The sequence below is a fragment of the Sinocyclocheilus grahami genome, unplaced genomic scaffold, assembly GCF_001515645.1.
Source record: "Sinocyclocheilus grahami isolate Dianchi unplaced genomic scaffold, SAMN03320097.WGS_v1.1 scaffold28.1, whole genome shotgun sequence".
Lineage (NCBI taxonomy): Eukaryota > Metazoa > Chordata > Actinopteri > Cypriniformes > Cyprinidae > Sinocyclocheilus > Sinocyclocheilus grahami.
Window position 1 is genome coordinate 1,290,671 of NW_015505207.1, and position 16,874 is coordinate 1,307,544.

A 16,874-nucleotide genomic window follows, 5' to 3' on the forward strand; every position below is an offset into this window, starting at 1 on the left:
AAAGTATTTCTAGTATACTTTTTAGAAATACATTAAAAGTATGCTTCTGTTTAGCATATTTCTTAGAAGTATAACTAAGAATATATTTAATACAAAAGTATTTCTAGTATACTTTTTAGAAATATATTAAAATGCAATTCAATATATTTTTATTGCACTTCAAATAAGCATGTTGGGAATACAAATATATTATAAACATACTACTTGAATTTCAAGTATATTTTTAATACATTTAATACTACGTCTTTTTCACCTGGGTAGTTCAAGTTAGTTAATACATTAACTAACATTAACTAATGTAACCTTATTGTAAAGTGTTACTATTTTTTTCTTCTCTCTCAAAACAAGTATAACTTATTCTGCATTTGTGGTGTTGTGTTTTAAGTTTCTCTGGGAATGACAATTAAGGTAAACCACAAACCAGTGGATTAATATAGTAAAGCCATAAAGTCTATGTTTCCCTCCAACTGAGGTGTTATCAATTCACATGAGACTTAATTAAAGAATATTTATCCAGTTTAAATCATCATATTTTGAGCACTTTTAAGACTGCAGGCTGAGGCCAGCGTTGCTCACTGTAAACTGTATGTCGCTAAAGAAATTACACAAAGAATTCTGTTTATTAGTCCTCAAGTATTATTTTATTATGCCAAGCATAATAACATACAGCAGTGAAATATAACAGTGCTGCTGTATAATTACAATTCTATTAATGTCATTTTACAACCATGACACGCTGTGCTATTCACATACATTTAGGCCGTCAAGGACAATGCTTGGAAACTGTCAGAATATTCATTAAGGGACACATTTTCACCAGCTCAATGACATCTTGCGTTTCACAGACGATTGTGAGACGTTTCAGATAAATGACATTTTTTTCTATTAACAAGTCTGTGCCCAGCATTATCAATTCATAATGGTTTTCTTTACAGCATTCTGCAGCAATACCTTATCAAAGAATAGCAGCCCTTCTGAGCTGGGGACTCATTTTATGTTGAGAAAGGCCTCCTGAGAACTCTAATATTTCTGTGAGTGCCATTGACTATACCTACAACATTAGGAGACGGTTACAACGACACCATGCAGCTGTGAAAGAAAGTTTGTAGCCTGTATGGAATTCTCTGGATTTTTCTGTGCAAGGCTTTTGAAGTGTGATATGATCTTTTTTTGAGTAACTAAAGTTGATCTTATTTTTTATTTATTTTGGGAAGCTTTTTATGCCTCACATATTGATTTAGGCTGAACAGGAAATGAACGAGAGAAAAGGGGCGTGGAATCGGGTCATGACACATTCCAAATTTCTCAGGTTTACTGTAGTGCTTGCTGCTTGTATTTCTGGAGCAAACCGCTGCACCACTGACATGATAATAGTAACTGCCATACTTTTATTAAATAAATGATTTAAACAATCAGGATCATTGACATAACAATGTTAGCTATAGTGAGCAATGACAGGAAAAGATCTATGATAGATAGATAGATAGATATGAAGTTCTATGACATTGACAGCTTGAAATGGGGGTAATTGGAGTCAGACAGTCCAGTCAGTTCAGCAGAATTCCAAAGGGTTCACTAACTTTTCTTCACAGCTAAAGTAAATAAAGTGTAGCAATCCTTTAGAGCAGTGTTTCCCATCCGGGGTGCCGTGTGAAAAAAACATTTTTTAATATTTTTAAATTGCTAAAATGTTCAAAAGTACTTTTCAAATTATCATATCGAAGTTAGAAATTCAAATATTGTGACAAAATTAATTTTGTAGTGTGCCACAAGTCTGTTAACATTTCCAAAGGGTGCCGCGAATAAAAAAAGGTTGGGAAACACTGCTTTAGAGTTTCACAAGAATGTAACTTAAGTATATGCAAATGGTGATTTTGACAACTTCTGTGGTCTTTTTTTTAGTACATGACAGTTATTCTTATATGACCTGGCCGACATTAAACCGTAACTCATTGCTTTTTTTTGTCTTGTAAATATACTTCAAAAGCAAAGCAACTCATTTGTAATTAACTCTAAATGTAGTTTGTTCTGTAATTCCAGCTTTGGAGTGAATTAATGGCACTGCAGATGAGTCAGACCAACTTTGAGGAGCGTTAAAACAAAAAGCCATAAAATGATCACCAACGCTCCCTGGAATGACAAGTATTATCAACAAAAATTAATCAGCCGCATCTTTTCATGAACTCAATTAATAATATGCAACAACAGGGTCTTTTTTTTCTCGGGAAGAAAATTAATTAGCAGTGGGAAGGTCACTCCGAGACGCTGACATCACTCATCAGAATGGTGTGGCAGTTCTAATTATTTGTCTTCCAGGCTTGGGTGATCAAAAATTATTGCAATACCTGAGCAACATTTAGAAAAAGCCGTGTTTTAAACCCGTTTAATTAGACGTAGCTATTTGATTAATGCCATGTAAGCATTCCAGTTCAGCCTCTTATCAGCGTTCTGACAAGTTTGGTGGTCACTCTTCTGTGAAAGACGTTTCATTGACGCTAACCGACTGTTTAGTATCTAATTCAATCATTTCGCAACAATTAAAAAGCTATTTGCTAGGAGAGTACTTGTTGATATCAATAAAGATGTTAGGAACTTCGACAAACCCCCCAGTGCCACAGAGTGCTGCTATATGCATCACAGGAGGCACAAGTGACCACAAATGCTGAACGCCACACTTTATTCAGCCAGATTTGCAGGGATATTTTATTAATGAATTTATTTTTTTTGGTAAGCCGAACCCCTTTGACTTAAATGTTCACTTAAAGTACCTCCTGAGATTTGAAGTTAATATAAAAATATTGTATTCATGTATTATTTTATTTAAATGACATTTATTTAAATTTTACAACTTTAAGTATATTTTCAATCTTTCATTTAATGTGATGGCAAACAAACAATTTTTCAATTTTAAAAAATGAAGTTAATTGTAAATCGTTTAAAGTGTGCATATATATATACATGTGTGTGTGTGTTTAATTATTTAAATTATTTTAAGACAGAATGACCTGTTGAATCCTGCATGTCAAGGTCCATATAAACATCAGGTCTGAACTCCCAGCAGTCCCAAGTCCAACTCCTCTGCTCAAGTAGCCCCTACCATAACCACATCAATTCATATTACCTGTAAATTAGCGAAGTTCTACTTTCAGGCGCGCAGTACATTTGATCCAAATAGACTTTAAATGCCATTTCTGTTCCTATTAACCTACGGAGCAGCGTGGCAGATATTTCCATGAGGGTGTGTGGATGAAAAACAGGGGGCTAATGGCTTAGTTGTGACAGCGCTTCTCATGATGATTTATGATTCTGTGTTTAACTTGATTACTCCACTGCTGACTCTGAATACTATTTCAATTAGTACACTGAAGGTCACATCGCCAAATCCCTCCATAATCTATTCCTATTAACACTAATGCAGGGAGTATCCATATCTGTTCACCCTTGTTGATTCAAATCATCCCTGTTCCTAACAGGAGGCTTGTTTACCAGTTTACTGGTTTAGACATATCCGAGATGGTAATTTTCAATCCTTAGCATATCATTAGCGCTCTCACTTTTGACACACTACTGGAAGGGACATCTCAATAAAGTCCCTTGATGTTTTAATACTTTTCATTAGATTTTTCCCCCATCAAATTACTTTTTAAAATTAATATTTTTTTTATGTGACTTGCCATTTAAATCCAATTTTGCTTCTGTATTTGACATTTTTTCAGAATATAAGAGAATATTAAAAAATTATTTGGATAAAAAGAGATGAAAATTGATTTTTAGGTACATAAAATAGTCTGACAATTTCTTGACTTCCTAATTGGATAGTTTACCAAAAAATTTAAATAATTATAATTTGGAGAAATGTATTTTGTTATGTGTGATTTGAGCTATGGTTGTTTTTTTGTATGTGATTTGTATTTGTTTGGATTCATAAAAAAACTGCAAGTATTATTATTGTATTTTAATTCATTTTGGACACTGTTCCAGATAATGCCTGCTCAGTTTAACATTTAATTAAATTAAATTAAATTAAATTATTTTATTTTATTTTATTTTTGGAGCTTTACAACATGGACGTATAGAATAGAGATGTGTATATTTTCTCAAAATTTCTGCTTTTAAACTCAAAGTGTTTGGGTTTGATATGGTGAATGACTAATTACATGAATATTAGTTTTTGGGTGCTCTGTTCCATTTAAGGATAACTTGAGAAGCTCTAAGGATGTATTGTTCCAGAGCAGTTTGTTTGAGAAAAGTTCCCCACTGCAGTTTAGCGATCCCTTAGTCGCCCATCATGTGGAAAAGGCACCTTTTAGAAAGTAAGATGAAAGTGCTGACATTGACATGGGATGACAGAGCTCCATCGAGGGATAGGTGAACCACTTTGGCAAAGTGACATCAATTTTCAGGATGATTTACTCTAACCATAACGCTCTTCTGGAGAAGGGGCAAAATTTCCAAAGTCTGATTTACCCCCACTGACAGTTGCACAACTCCCGCAACAATGTTTCCAAGGCTACTAGCAAATGACGAGTGGTCATGTCTGTAGAACCGTCCCCATTGCTTTGATTTATGGGTGGGGGATCCAATAAAAATGGCAATCAAATCAGCCCAGCCACTTTACAGGTAGTAGGCTGTCTGATTAAGTTGTCGAAGGCATGGCTAGGGTTCAGAATGATTATTCAGAGGAGTCGGAAAGGGGTCCATTCCCACTGCCAACAAGGACACCATTCATCTCCCGCTGTGTTCTTATCCCTCTGTGATACATATCCAAAATAACTGCACATCTACTGCTCACGTCCTACTGAAGGTTATTTGTTGTCTGAAGGACTCCTCTTGTCAAGATATGATGAATACCATGTACACAGACAGGGGAGCATCAAAACCCGGATTAGCCGGAAAACTCACTGATCTGTGAATAACCTAAAAAAGAGGAGCCGAAGATTAGCGACGACGCTTTTAAGAATGATCCATCAAACTCAACTACCAGAGGAGTGCGAATGAATCATCCGCCTTGATTTTTCAACCCGCTCTCCGCGACTCCAGCGCCGTCGTGTAGCGCCGAGAATCCATGGGAGAATGTTATTAAATAAGTGCTATTAATTTCCACACAGATCATTTCTTATCTGGCCTTCAGAATGAATTATTCACACAATGATGTCACAGATTGTTGAATTAATCTCCAGTCTTTTATATTCAACCGTGTTGACCAGAAAGCCTAAAGCGATGTCAATGATTTAGCCCCTTGTGAAAAAGAATGCTTAATGGAGAAAGGGAAAATCCCTTAAGAGCACGTGTGACTTATTTTCTCTCGTTTGCAATACAATGGAAGTAATGGCTGCGTGTTAACCTTCGGGAGAACGATAGACAGTGGTTTGAATAAAAGGGCATTTCCCAAAAACGTTGGGGCTATTTTTTTCCTTCAGAAAAAACTGTCCACTACACGTCCGTATGGTGTCCTGTCGCAATGCCCCTGCGGTATTCAGCGATCACGTGGCTGAATTAACACCATTGTCTCAAGATTTGCATTGGGGAAACGTGGAAGCTGGAGCGCTGCTAAGCCAGACCTGCTTTCTTTCAGGTCCAGTGGGACCTGGGCAACAGGTAAAATAATCAATTTGAAATGTTTTCGTTGCTCTGAAGTAATGACCGCATAGTTTCAGCCTGTTTACCGCCTGTTTTAGGAAGTCCATTGCAGGAAGTGCATTGGATCAAAGTCCGGGCAGCTGGTTTAGCAGTTAGTGTGTGTGATAAGTCAAATGAAATCACCCTCATTGTTACATTGGAGTGACTTGTCTCAGTGTCTGACAGGAAAAAACCAGGAAGAGGAAAATGGAGCTGATAGTTGGAGTTGCCTGAGTAATAAAAAAAAGGCCATGGGCAGCCCTCCAACTTTGAAACAGAACAATCGAGCAGAGAAGCTTTTGTGATAGCAACACAATCACCCCCAAGAAATAATAGTCCTGTATGCAGAACAGGCACAGGCAAATCTTTCTAGACATAAATCTAACCAGGGACCACAAACATGGCAATTATAACCGTGCTTGGCTGTGATGTCTTTTTTATTCCTTGGCAGTAATGTTTTTGTTTCTGTACAGGAAAAAATCTGACAATATGATATCTTGCTTTCTTAAAGGGATAGTTCAACTGAAAACAAAAATAGTCTTCATTTAGAAAATGTCTTTTCATTTGACAGTAAATGGGGTCCAATGTTGTTTTGCTGAAACATTTTCCATTGAAACTTACAAATATCTTCTTTTGTTTTTCACACAAGAAATTAAGTCATACAGGTTTGGAGTAACATGATATATATACTGTATATATATACATACATACATATTTATATATTTATTTTATTTATTTTTTTGTGGCTGAACTATCTTTTTAAAAATCTCTTCACATTGAAGTTGCACTGTCTTGAACCATAATCAGGCTCAAAACATTAAATATATCTCTATGCTTTACATTTACAACCAAAGAACAAAGGGGAATTCTTAATCATTCTTTCATCAAAAGCTTCACCAACAAAATTTTCTATTGTTTTCCACAGAAAAAAGTAAGTCGTATAGGTTTGGAGTGGGGTGCATAAATAATTGACAATTTTAAATTTTTATTTGGACAATTACTTGCCATTTTTTATGTTTGTTTGGTTAAAATCCTCAGTAGTTTAAATTACAATTCTATTTTCCCGCCTTTTTCATATTGAAGTTGTTATGTCTTGAAGCATAATTAGGCCAATAAACATTAAATATACAACTGTGTTTTACATTTACTGCCAAGTCCTTGCTAATTCTTAAAGATTATTCCATAAAAAAACCTTCATTTATTTACCACAGAAGAAAGATAGTCATATAGGTTTGGAGTAACACGTGGGTTTACATGGTGAACTCCTCTTAAAAGTACTTGCAAAGTTTTTAACATTTTGTCTGGTTAAAATTACCAATAATTCAAACAGTGATTTTTTTTTTCATTTTCACATTAAAGTTGCAATGTCTGGAAGCATAATTTGGCCAAAAACATTAAATGTACCTCTACACTTTCCCATCAAGTCCTTGCTATTCTTGAAGTAGAAAGGGGAATTCTTGTAACTCAGTGACTCTGTCTAAATAACATGCATGAAACAGGAAATAACTATTCATTGATTTCTGTTTCCAGACAGATCAATTTTATTCTTCCTTTGTTTCCCAAGTACAATGCTCCAAAGCTTCTTGCAGCTGGATATATCCTGTACACCAAAGAAAAAAAGAGGCTATTAATCAAATGGTGTTGGTGCAAGCACATTGTGTTGTCCTGCAAAATAGAGACAACCTAAAGTGCTCTTGTTATGCTGCCAGTCGCACATATTTTGTAACTTAAAGGGCACCTATTATGCTCCATTTTACAAGATGTAATATTGGTCTTGGGAATGTGTCTGTGAACTTTCAGCCCAAAATATCCAACAGATCATTTATTATAACTGGAAAATGTCATTTTGGTGTGTATCGCTTTAAATGCAAATGAGCTGCATATTCCCACCATATTCTCCAGGGGCCTGTTGCACCAGCACTAAGTTACAACTTACGCACTATTACATATTTTTTCGTTGCACCATTACATGTAGTTGAAGTGTAACTCTACGTATAAACTAAATATTTACGGAAGCGTCGGGTCAGGAGTAACAGTTGGAATTAAATAGCAGACTGAGTGAACTGCATCAATATGCTCTTCTTTTACCCCACAACCTGCAATCCTTTAGGCATATATGATGCTGCTGACATTTACACTCACGTACATATTAAAAGAGAGAACAATATGTGAATAAATGTACTTTGTTTCTTTTTTAGCGCACCTTTAACACCCCATCTACAGCACACCTCTGTGCACTTTGGTCCGTGTTGCGCATGTCAGATGAAATAATAAATAAATGGCATTTCTTATGTTTTTTTTCTTCAAACGTCATATTATTCGACTACGCATTACTTTACAGAGAGTTTACAAACTACTACCTATGTCCTGCCTTACGAACAACTGGTGCAACCAAATAATGTATAGATTTAGTACTTTATTACTAAGCCTCTAGTGTGGACTTAACGTTCTAATTTAAGTAAGAACTTACGAATGGCTGGTGCAACCCTACCCAGAAGAGGGCGTCGCGTATATGTTTCTCTGCATTGCATATCTACAGCAATAAATAGCCGGTAGAAGCAACATAACTGAGAGCGAGAGAACCGGTGTTTAGCCGTACATATGGGAAGCCAAATGCACAGAAAGTGGGACGAAACAGCACGATGTTACAGAGCTCAATTGACCGCGCTGATCGGTTCAAAAATACTTGATGTATGCACACAAATACGGTTAAAACGCTAAGCACTATAACGATATGACATTCACAAAGGAGTCAGGAGTGATACACGTATTTAGTTAGATTTTGAGGCGCATTACCTTGAAAAATTTAAGTAATCCACAGCATCCTCAGCAGCTCAGATGTTGGGAGAAAATTAAGACTCTTATGTTCAGTCTTACATCCAAACACAGAGCATCGGGCTTTCTTGCGAGACATTGTTGACGTTACAGTTGCTCTAGCACAGAGAAAAAGGAGGACAGCGTACAACCGCTGAGGGTGGAAACTATTGCAATGCAGGGCTGTCAATCAAGCCCCATGGCCCGGCCCTATACAATGTGACGTCACACTGCATGAGAAACAAAATGGCAGGCCTATTAAGACTGACTTGGTTTAAAGGGGATTAAAAAATGAGGAGTGGGTGGATTTTTATCATTGTAGGGTGGTTGTGTACACACACTGCCAACACACATTTATGTCCAAACACCATGTAAAAGTGGATTTAGCATAATAGGTGCCCTTTAAGAAACATAGATCACTGGACACATGGAAAAGAGCCAGGCTGAAACAAATAAAGCAAATCTTTTAAGATATGACGTGCGTTTTCTCTGGCCCATCTTTTTGTGGCACCACACACCTACGTATTTCCATTTTTATTACTTATTTCAGAGATTTAGCTCAATCAATAACTTACTTTAATAGCATAAACATTTTTCACTCTGCATATTGCAACAGTACTTTTGCCATTGTAAATAGTCTTCCAAGTGAGGTTGCCTACAACAAATGACGGAATATAGTATAAGCTCTGTGTCCCTTTTTATTTCTCCTGTATATTTATTCTATATTTCATTCCCATCACTTATTTTTCACTGCCAAAGAAGCGTCACAGGGAATATGGATGTCCTTTCTCCCGTCCGGCGCAGTGACAGCGAGTGAAAGTGATACCTCAGGCTTTATCTTGCATCTGCCTGTTTAAGATTCATAGAAAAGGCTATCTGCCCTAATCAATATCTTCTTGAAATTTAAGTTGCATAATGCATCGCCTTCACTGGCATGATTTAAAACATCAGCACAAAGTATCCTTAATTTTATTGCCCGCTGTAAATTAAAATTAATGATGCTGACATCCACAATTAACAATGAAAAATGCAGATTCCTATAATTACTTTAGCCATAATATTGTTTTTCAACAAAGACTCAAGGTGCTCGCAGCCCAGCTCCTCAACATTCAGCAGAACACAAAGAGACAGCTTCATTACGTTTTATTTGCTATAGGAAAAAAAAAGAAAGAAAAAAGCTTTTTATTTGCTATAGAAAAAAAAGGAAAGCTAACAAAAATTCTCAGCTCATTTGGGATTCTTTCGCCATGCATAATTAAGCAAATTTGATTGGAATTAAGCATGACTTCTTTGGTTGAGTTTTAATGAATGCAAATCAGGCATCTACATCCCTAAGATTAATTTCAGCCAATTAAAAAACAAAGCTTATTGGAAAGTGTAAAAGTGTTCAAAGCTGGATAGCAAAGCATTTTCCTCTGCTCGTCTCATCCTCATAACTTACACTCAAGAGATTTTTCCCCTCTCAACTTTGATCATTAGCGTAGAGCTGCAAGCAAGCCCTATGCATTCAAATAGTGTAGAAAAGTGCAATACTCTAACCGCAAAATCACTCCTGCAGAACTCTTAACAACTTTGTTCTATGTCACACACTCTGATACTTTCATTAGCTGCCGTAGTATTGCAGTGTAGCCAAGGATAAGTACTTTACTTGAGAGATGAGTACACAATGAAGGAATTCAGGGCCATGAGAAGTAGTTAAGGATTAATATACAGTCAGATGATCATTATTGCTAAATAAATCCACCCAGGATGATACAAGATCACACTGCTGAGGTTTATTTTGTAGAATACCTGTACATTAACACATTTATTACACAAATATGTGCCAAATACAATTTATTGAGAATATAATTTTATTATGTGAGAAGAACAACCACAAAGTTATACGGTCATTATATTAATTGAATTAGTATTAAAGCATTACTATTAAGTTAATTCATATGAATTTTAAATTATGTACGTGTATATCAACAAGCATATGTGTATTTATAATTTGTTTGTGAGTGCGCGCGCATGTGTGTGTATAATACAAACACACACATATGTATTAAATATATAATTTGCAATGCATCATGATTTGTTAATGCAGTGTTATTTTACTATGATTGAGATACTATTATAATTTTATTAATATTTTTTGAATTAGTCTTTATTTTTAATCTTTTTAATTTTAGTTAAAGTTTTAATAATTTTTGGTTTTGTTTTTCATTTCGGGTTTTAGTTTTTGTTTAGTACATCAAGTTAAATTAAATTAAAATGATAAATGTTGGCAACTAGCTGAAATAAATATATTTAATATTTTATTTTAATTAACATTCATTTTATTTCAAGTAACAACAATTCTTTTTATGGTTTTAGTTTTAGTTAACTATAATAGTCCTGATTTCGCAGATTGACCAGTTCGAATAACATCAGTTTAATAAAGTGAAGCAGAACAAATTTCGGTGCAAATCATACAGAAAAATATTTTGTAGGTAAGTTGTCAAATGTAATTAAATATTACCATTTATTTACAAATACTTTTATGAACGATAAGAATTTGATTTGTTTAGAAATGTGTTCTGTGTTTCGAACTTGCATAACTCACGAACAATGCATAACTGAGACCCACTGTTGTGGGAATAAGTGGGTGATATTGGCCGTTCGTTGAGGACAATGTGTATTTGAAGTGCATTGTAGGTTTTGAATTTTGTTTTCTCCTGCTAACCACTCTTCATTTGGACCCTTCTCATATCGCTCTATTTATACTGCTTTAACTTCAGAAATGCACTTAACTCTTGGCAGTGTATCTCCTATAACCATTTTCTGCTCAAGCGATTGTTTCACTGCCTGGTTACTGCCAAAGCAGTTTCACGTTCCTGTTTTCTCCCCTGGGTGACTCTTTTGAAGCACTTAATCTTTTAAAAAATTTTACACACCTGCTAATGTTTCCCTATTTCCCATGTAGCCACTTAATAATTGAGGAAGCGAAGGGGATCTTTCACTCAGCTCAGGAGAAAGCTCCTTCCAGCTCCCCACAAGAAAACTCCTCCTGATTATTTGGTGCAAGAGGACATAAACACTAATGATTTAAGGCAAGCAGGCACCTTCGACTCTCGGGGATGTGAAATGCTAATCCCCACCCCCCACCCCCCTCCCAGCATGCCGTTCGACGAGAGTGTGTACATCGATTTGATCTCTCACATCAAAAGACAAACACTGATGCGAGTCAGCAGTTCCTCTGTCAATGTCATTCCTTGATGTGATTCTTTCCACGCACATCTTTATGGAGCCGAAGGATCGAGCTTTAAGCAATCACAACTATTGGCATTTTTTAAAAGGAGATTCATGGGCGTGGGGAAGGGAGAAGAGCGGACCTGCCAGCCCGGATGGAGGTGCTTCGCTCTCGGACGCCGCTAATCCCATTGTCTTTAGCTGTTATATGTTTCATTAACGTTGTCTTTCAGGATCAGCTTCCAGCAGTGTGGGGGAATAAGTTTGAATATGCGCAAAAAACAAAAAGAATTGAATGGCAAGGTTCAAAGCAGCCTGCGAAAGGCCTTTATGTGTGCCTTAATCATGTTAAAATACAGGCTGGTATGCCGAGTGCGTCGCTCTCCCCTTGCTTTTGCTGGGTGACAGGGAGAATTAATATTTGGCCTCTGATGCATTTTTTTTGAAGGAATAAAGAAAGTAAAGAGAAGCATTATCTATTCAAGTAGCGCAGGGAATAGCGTACGCCAGGCTCCCTCTGTTCGAGCTGCTGTGTCTCATTTTGTCTAGAGAAGATCAGAGAGCCAAGGACTCGCTGCTGCTGAGCGCCGAGTGGGAAATGAGACTGAACTTAGAGTTTCGAATCCTCCGGGAGAGTTTTGTAGGGGTAACCAGACTTGTGAGCATATTTGCATCGTACAACTGGCTAAATATACTGCAAAGTGATATGCGAGTGTATAGACAATGAAACAATGGAGCTGGTTTCACCCATTGGTACATGTTTTAGACTGGTCTTTGTTGAAATAACAAAAACAAAGACATTTTAAAGATTAATCGTATTTTATGTGTGCTAATCACACAAAACACACTTTAAAAGTCTTATGAAGGGATTGTAGAAGTGTTGGGCAGTAACTGAATGAAAATAGTGATGCTGCTAAGCTCATTTCTAGGTTTTGCTAGTTTAGCTGTTTTCAGTGTCCTGTAGCTTTTCAAGTAACATATTTTTCCAAGTAGTATAGTGTGAGCAAATAATTGGTGGCTGTTTTTACGTGAGTTAATGTTTAATTTGTATGTCTGAACTGAATAATCAAACAGTCCTCTCCAGTTCTCATATACATTGCAAGTCAGATTGATATTGGTGAATCAATTTATTCTAAATGATTCTCTCTCATATAGTGTTAGAAAATTTTCATTCATTAATTTGAGTGAATCAGTTCATCTTAAATTGTTCTCTCTCATGTAATTTTGGAAAGTCTGGTTCATTAAGTTCGTGTAATTGATTAAAAATGAATAGATTAAAAAAACAATAATTGATTTGATTGTAGTAAATTGTAGAAAATTAGGTTGTTTTTATTTGTACAAATTAGGTTTATTATTTAATAAAATGTATGTGTTCAAGTTTCATACTGTTGTATATTATTACTATAAAACAGGAAAAGGAATATAAGAAAAATAGAGGAATTTATGCATTAAGATTTTAAGGTTCTCTCAATTATTGTCTTAAAAACGGTCACTACTTTTTTGGCAATTTGAAATTGTTTGATCAAAATGGTCCATTTGGCAACTACAGATTTTTTATACAACACTTTCAATTAGTAAACCAGTAAATGTATCATTTTGGTAGCAATATACATACAGGGCACTTAATATGTGAAGTGAATAATGTTATCCTTGTTATCCAGAAGGCATAATTACATTAGAAAGCAAAGCTATCTAAGATTTAGTTTTAAATGGTTACATAGACCTCAACACATTTATGTTCGCAGCCAACTACTGAATGAGCTCTTAACACAACAAAACACAACAAAAAACCCAACAAAAATGGCAAAACAACAAAAGTTCGCAAAGAGTGAAACAATAAACCTATAACAGCAACTACAAATTGTGTTTGACTAGTTGGTACAACATTTTGGGGAATGGTCTAACGTTTTTTCAAGTAATTCACATTCCTTAGTATTTATGACTTAGAAGGAAACATGTAGTGCCCCCCTTTTTTTTACGGTTTATTAGTATTTATAAGAAAAAGTGTCACTAGACTGTAGTGACAGTTTCAAAGTACTGCATCTTCCCCAACACTGTCAGAGACAAATATAGCAGATGCACTAAAACGGAGGCTAATTCAATCTCTTTAAATCAGCCATTTATGTACTTTTTTCATATCCATGGTGCACACCTTTTGCTTAATGCCCCGAGCTCGGTATCCTATTAGAAAAAGCGTCATTGCTAGGCCTGATGTTTCACTTTATGCACCACAGACTACACATTCAAGTCCGCTAGAGCAGACCTCGGCCTTTGAAAGCGCTTGAACCACATCGATATGAAACCCCACTGCTCATATATTTGTAACACTACAGTCGCAGATCTTCTGTTGGTGCAAAATGTTCTTTCCACATCACCAAGGAAAGTATGTGTCCCTTTTATTTCTGCGCACAATGACATAACAGATGTTTATTATTCAGAGGGTGAAATCAGTGAAAGGCTATTGAATCTGTTTGTTTAAGGCCGCAGTAAAAGTGGAATAATTTGCAAAGTCTTTGAGAATCAACACAATCAGCAGTGGCTTTAATAGCATTTTAATTAATCTTCCTCAAATTGCGTGCGAGCGTTTAAAAGGAGCCCGTTCGCCGCTGGATCTTCTGGGTGTTATATTGTGTGCATGAGAGATGCAGCTATGTGATGGGAAACCCAGGGGACTCGCAGGAGGACAATGCTGGCTCTCTGGAGGATTTGACGCTCCCGAACTGAATGTGAATGCATAAAAGAAAACTCGGCAGCAGTGGGGGATAGGGCACAACATGGCTTGTGTGTCTTTTTGTAAAAAAACAGCACAGAATATGTCCGCATTCTCAGTTTAATCTTAAATAGGTTACTTGTTATGCTGGTTAACTGTTATTCAGGTTGCACAGGAAAGAGAAAAGTTAGCAGAATGTTTTTATGAGATTTGCTTTCTTGTCAGCTCTAAACAAAAGCAGATACATGCAACGTGAGCGTCCACCATGCGCTCTTTGTCGGCGCAGGCTACACCCCTCCATTTGCTGCTTGCCTGCTTTTCCTGTTTGGTCTGCTCTCTTTGGTTTGTCCCTTATCTTTCCATCAGTCATTCCTCCTGCTTGATACAGAGCTTGGCTCTGCTTTGTGGTGTTTGGCACCCTTTCTTTTCTACCCCCTCTCTCTGTGAAAGACACTTTGTCCTCCTGTGCTAAAGTTTAGAAGCGAGGGAGAAACGTCTTGGCAACACTTTCTGGGTTTGCTGCCATTACACCTGGATGTGGCCAAGACTCCGTCTTCAGCGAGACCTTCTCCTGCAGTGCTGGACAAATGAAGTCGTCTTTGTTTATTTTGCACCAAACAACAGAAGAATTGACAATGACAGATTTCAATATAATTTTGATTTAAAATATTGTGAAAACAGTCTTACTATTTACTGTATTTCTAAATATTGTTTATTTATAATGTGGGATTGCTTACTAGATGATACATGACAGAATAAAAGTTCATTCATTATTTTGTCCAAATATTGTAAACAAATCTTAATATTTATTTATAAGTATCTTAACATATTACAGAATAAATTATTAGTGTTTTATTTAATTATAAAACTACATTTAAGTATTAAGATGCTGGAAGTATGCCAAATAAATGTGCAAAGGAGGCTTCTAATTAGTATTTTTATTGGTTTTAACTCTACACTGTGTCTATTAAACTGTAAAATATTTTTTGAGTTTGTAAGATTACTAAAGTATGTTTTACAAGAAATAACCAAGTAGTCTTTCTACTTAAAAATGTCATGTTTAATTGCTTGCTGATTCTTTGAAACTTGTGAAAATTGTTTCTAAACCATTTTTTTTTTTACCCAGTATACTGTCTGTGTAAATTATGTTTTGATGGTAACGCTTACACAATAAGGTTCCATTACTTAACATAAACTATCCCTGAAAAATACTTCTAAAACATTTAGTAATCTTTGTTTGATTTGTAATTTAATTTACTATGACTTATAGCTTTTTAATATACTTTTTAAAATGATACTATTCTCAGTTTTTTCTCTCTTTAAGGAGGTTACTGCAGGAAGTCAAAAGTGTATCTGGGTTTTCCATCTTCAATCCCTGTAGAGGTCACTGTTGCTTGGCACAGCTGAAAAACAACTGAAGCTCAAAAGGAAGGTAATTAGATCCAACATTATCTGATATTCACACACACTTAATATTTCGCAAAATTATGTTGGTTGCTCAAATAACTTGATCCCAGCGTCAGTCGAGAGACAGCTAAGAATAGTGTTGCGTCAGAATTACCTGCAGGACATTCTGAATCATCTGAACATGCGTCAGGAGATATTTTATGTTTATAAGATCAGTTTATTTGTGCAAGAGCTCTATGATGGTAATTTAATTCCTTGATATTTGTGTTTCAGGAAATGATTACAGGCTGTAATTAAGGGTGCAGCTTTGTTATGGAGCTCTAAAACGAGAGATATTAATTTGCTCTCTATTCCACATTTGTTTGTGCCATTTAATTCTGAAATCCACACACACTCGGTGCGGAAAACATGTCTGAATCAACTCTAAATCATATTTATCGCTAGGAGCACACGTCCAGATGGCAGACTCTTAACTGAGCTTGGATTAATGGGAGGACGGGCAAGAACTGCATCAAACTCCTCTTAAGGACCTTTGAAGAACAACATTGCTAATCGCTCATAGGGACGCTGTAGAACATGTTTGTTGGGTAAAAATAAACAAATTATGCTTTGTTTGGAAACACATTGCCAGCTTCAGCTGGCATTTCTGATAGATATCCATAGACTAATATGTATGTGTGTGTGTCTACGGTGAAATGCAGATGGCCTGGCACACATAAGCCCTTAGTTAGGATTCTGTTTAAGTGTTAAAATCAATTCCAAGCAAATAACGTGGAAACCTTTGGGTAAGCACTTTTTACACTCTTAATTCTCCCTTGTTAAATTAGCCTCGGTGTTGGAATGATGGGACAGCAGATGAAGAAGAGACTTAAGAATGCTAATACTAAAGTATCTAAAGGTTTGCAACTTCGGTAGTTGAAAATTTACCATAGTCTCTTTAAATAATATGAAATACAAATGAACTAACAATATATATAATGAATAGAACAACTGAATACATATGAGCAATATATTTTTATATATACTGATTTATTTACAGTACTTTGTAGTCATGAATGTCACAGTTTAGCTTTCACAATAATATATGACAGATGATAAATCATTGTAAATT

General features: G+C 35.8%; 1 long non-coding RNA gene across 1 annotated transcript in view; it reads left to right on the forward strand.

Annotated features, from left to right (window-relative positions):
• LOC107570087 (uncharacterized) overlaps positions 1-16,274 on the forward strand; it is a 29,446-nt gene extending 13,172 nt beyond the window's left edge. Inside the window, exons 3-4 of the long non-coding RNA XR_001606988.1 lie at positions 15,681-15,788; positions 16,208-16,274. This is a non-coding gene — a long non-coding RNA (uncharacterized lncRNA). The remainder of the gene's footprint in view (positions 1-15,680; positions 15,789-16,207) is intronic.
• Positions 16,275-16,874: the final 600 nt, after the last annotated feature.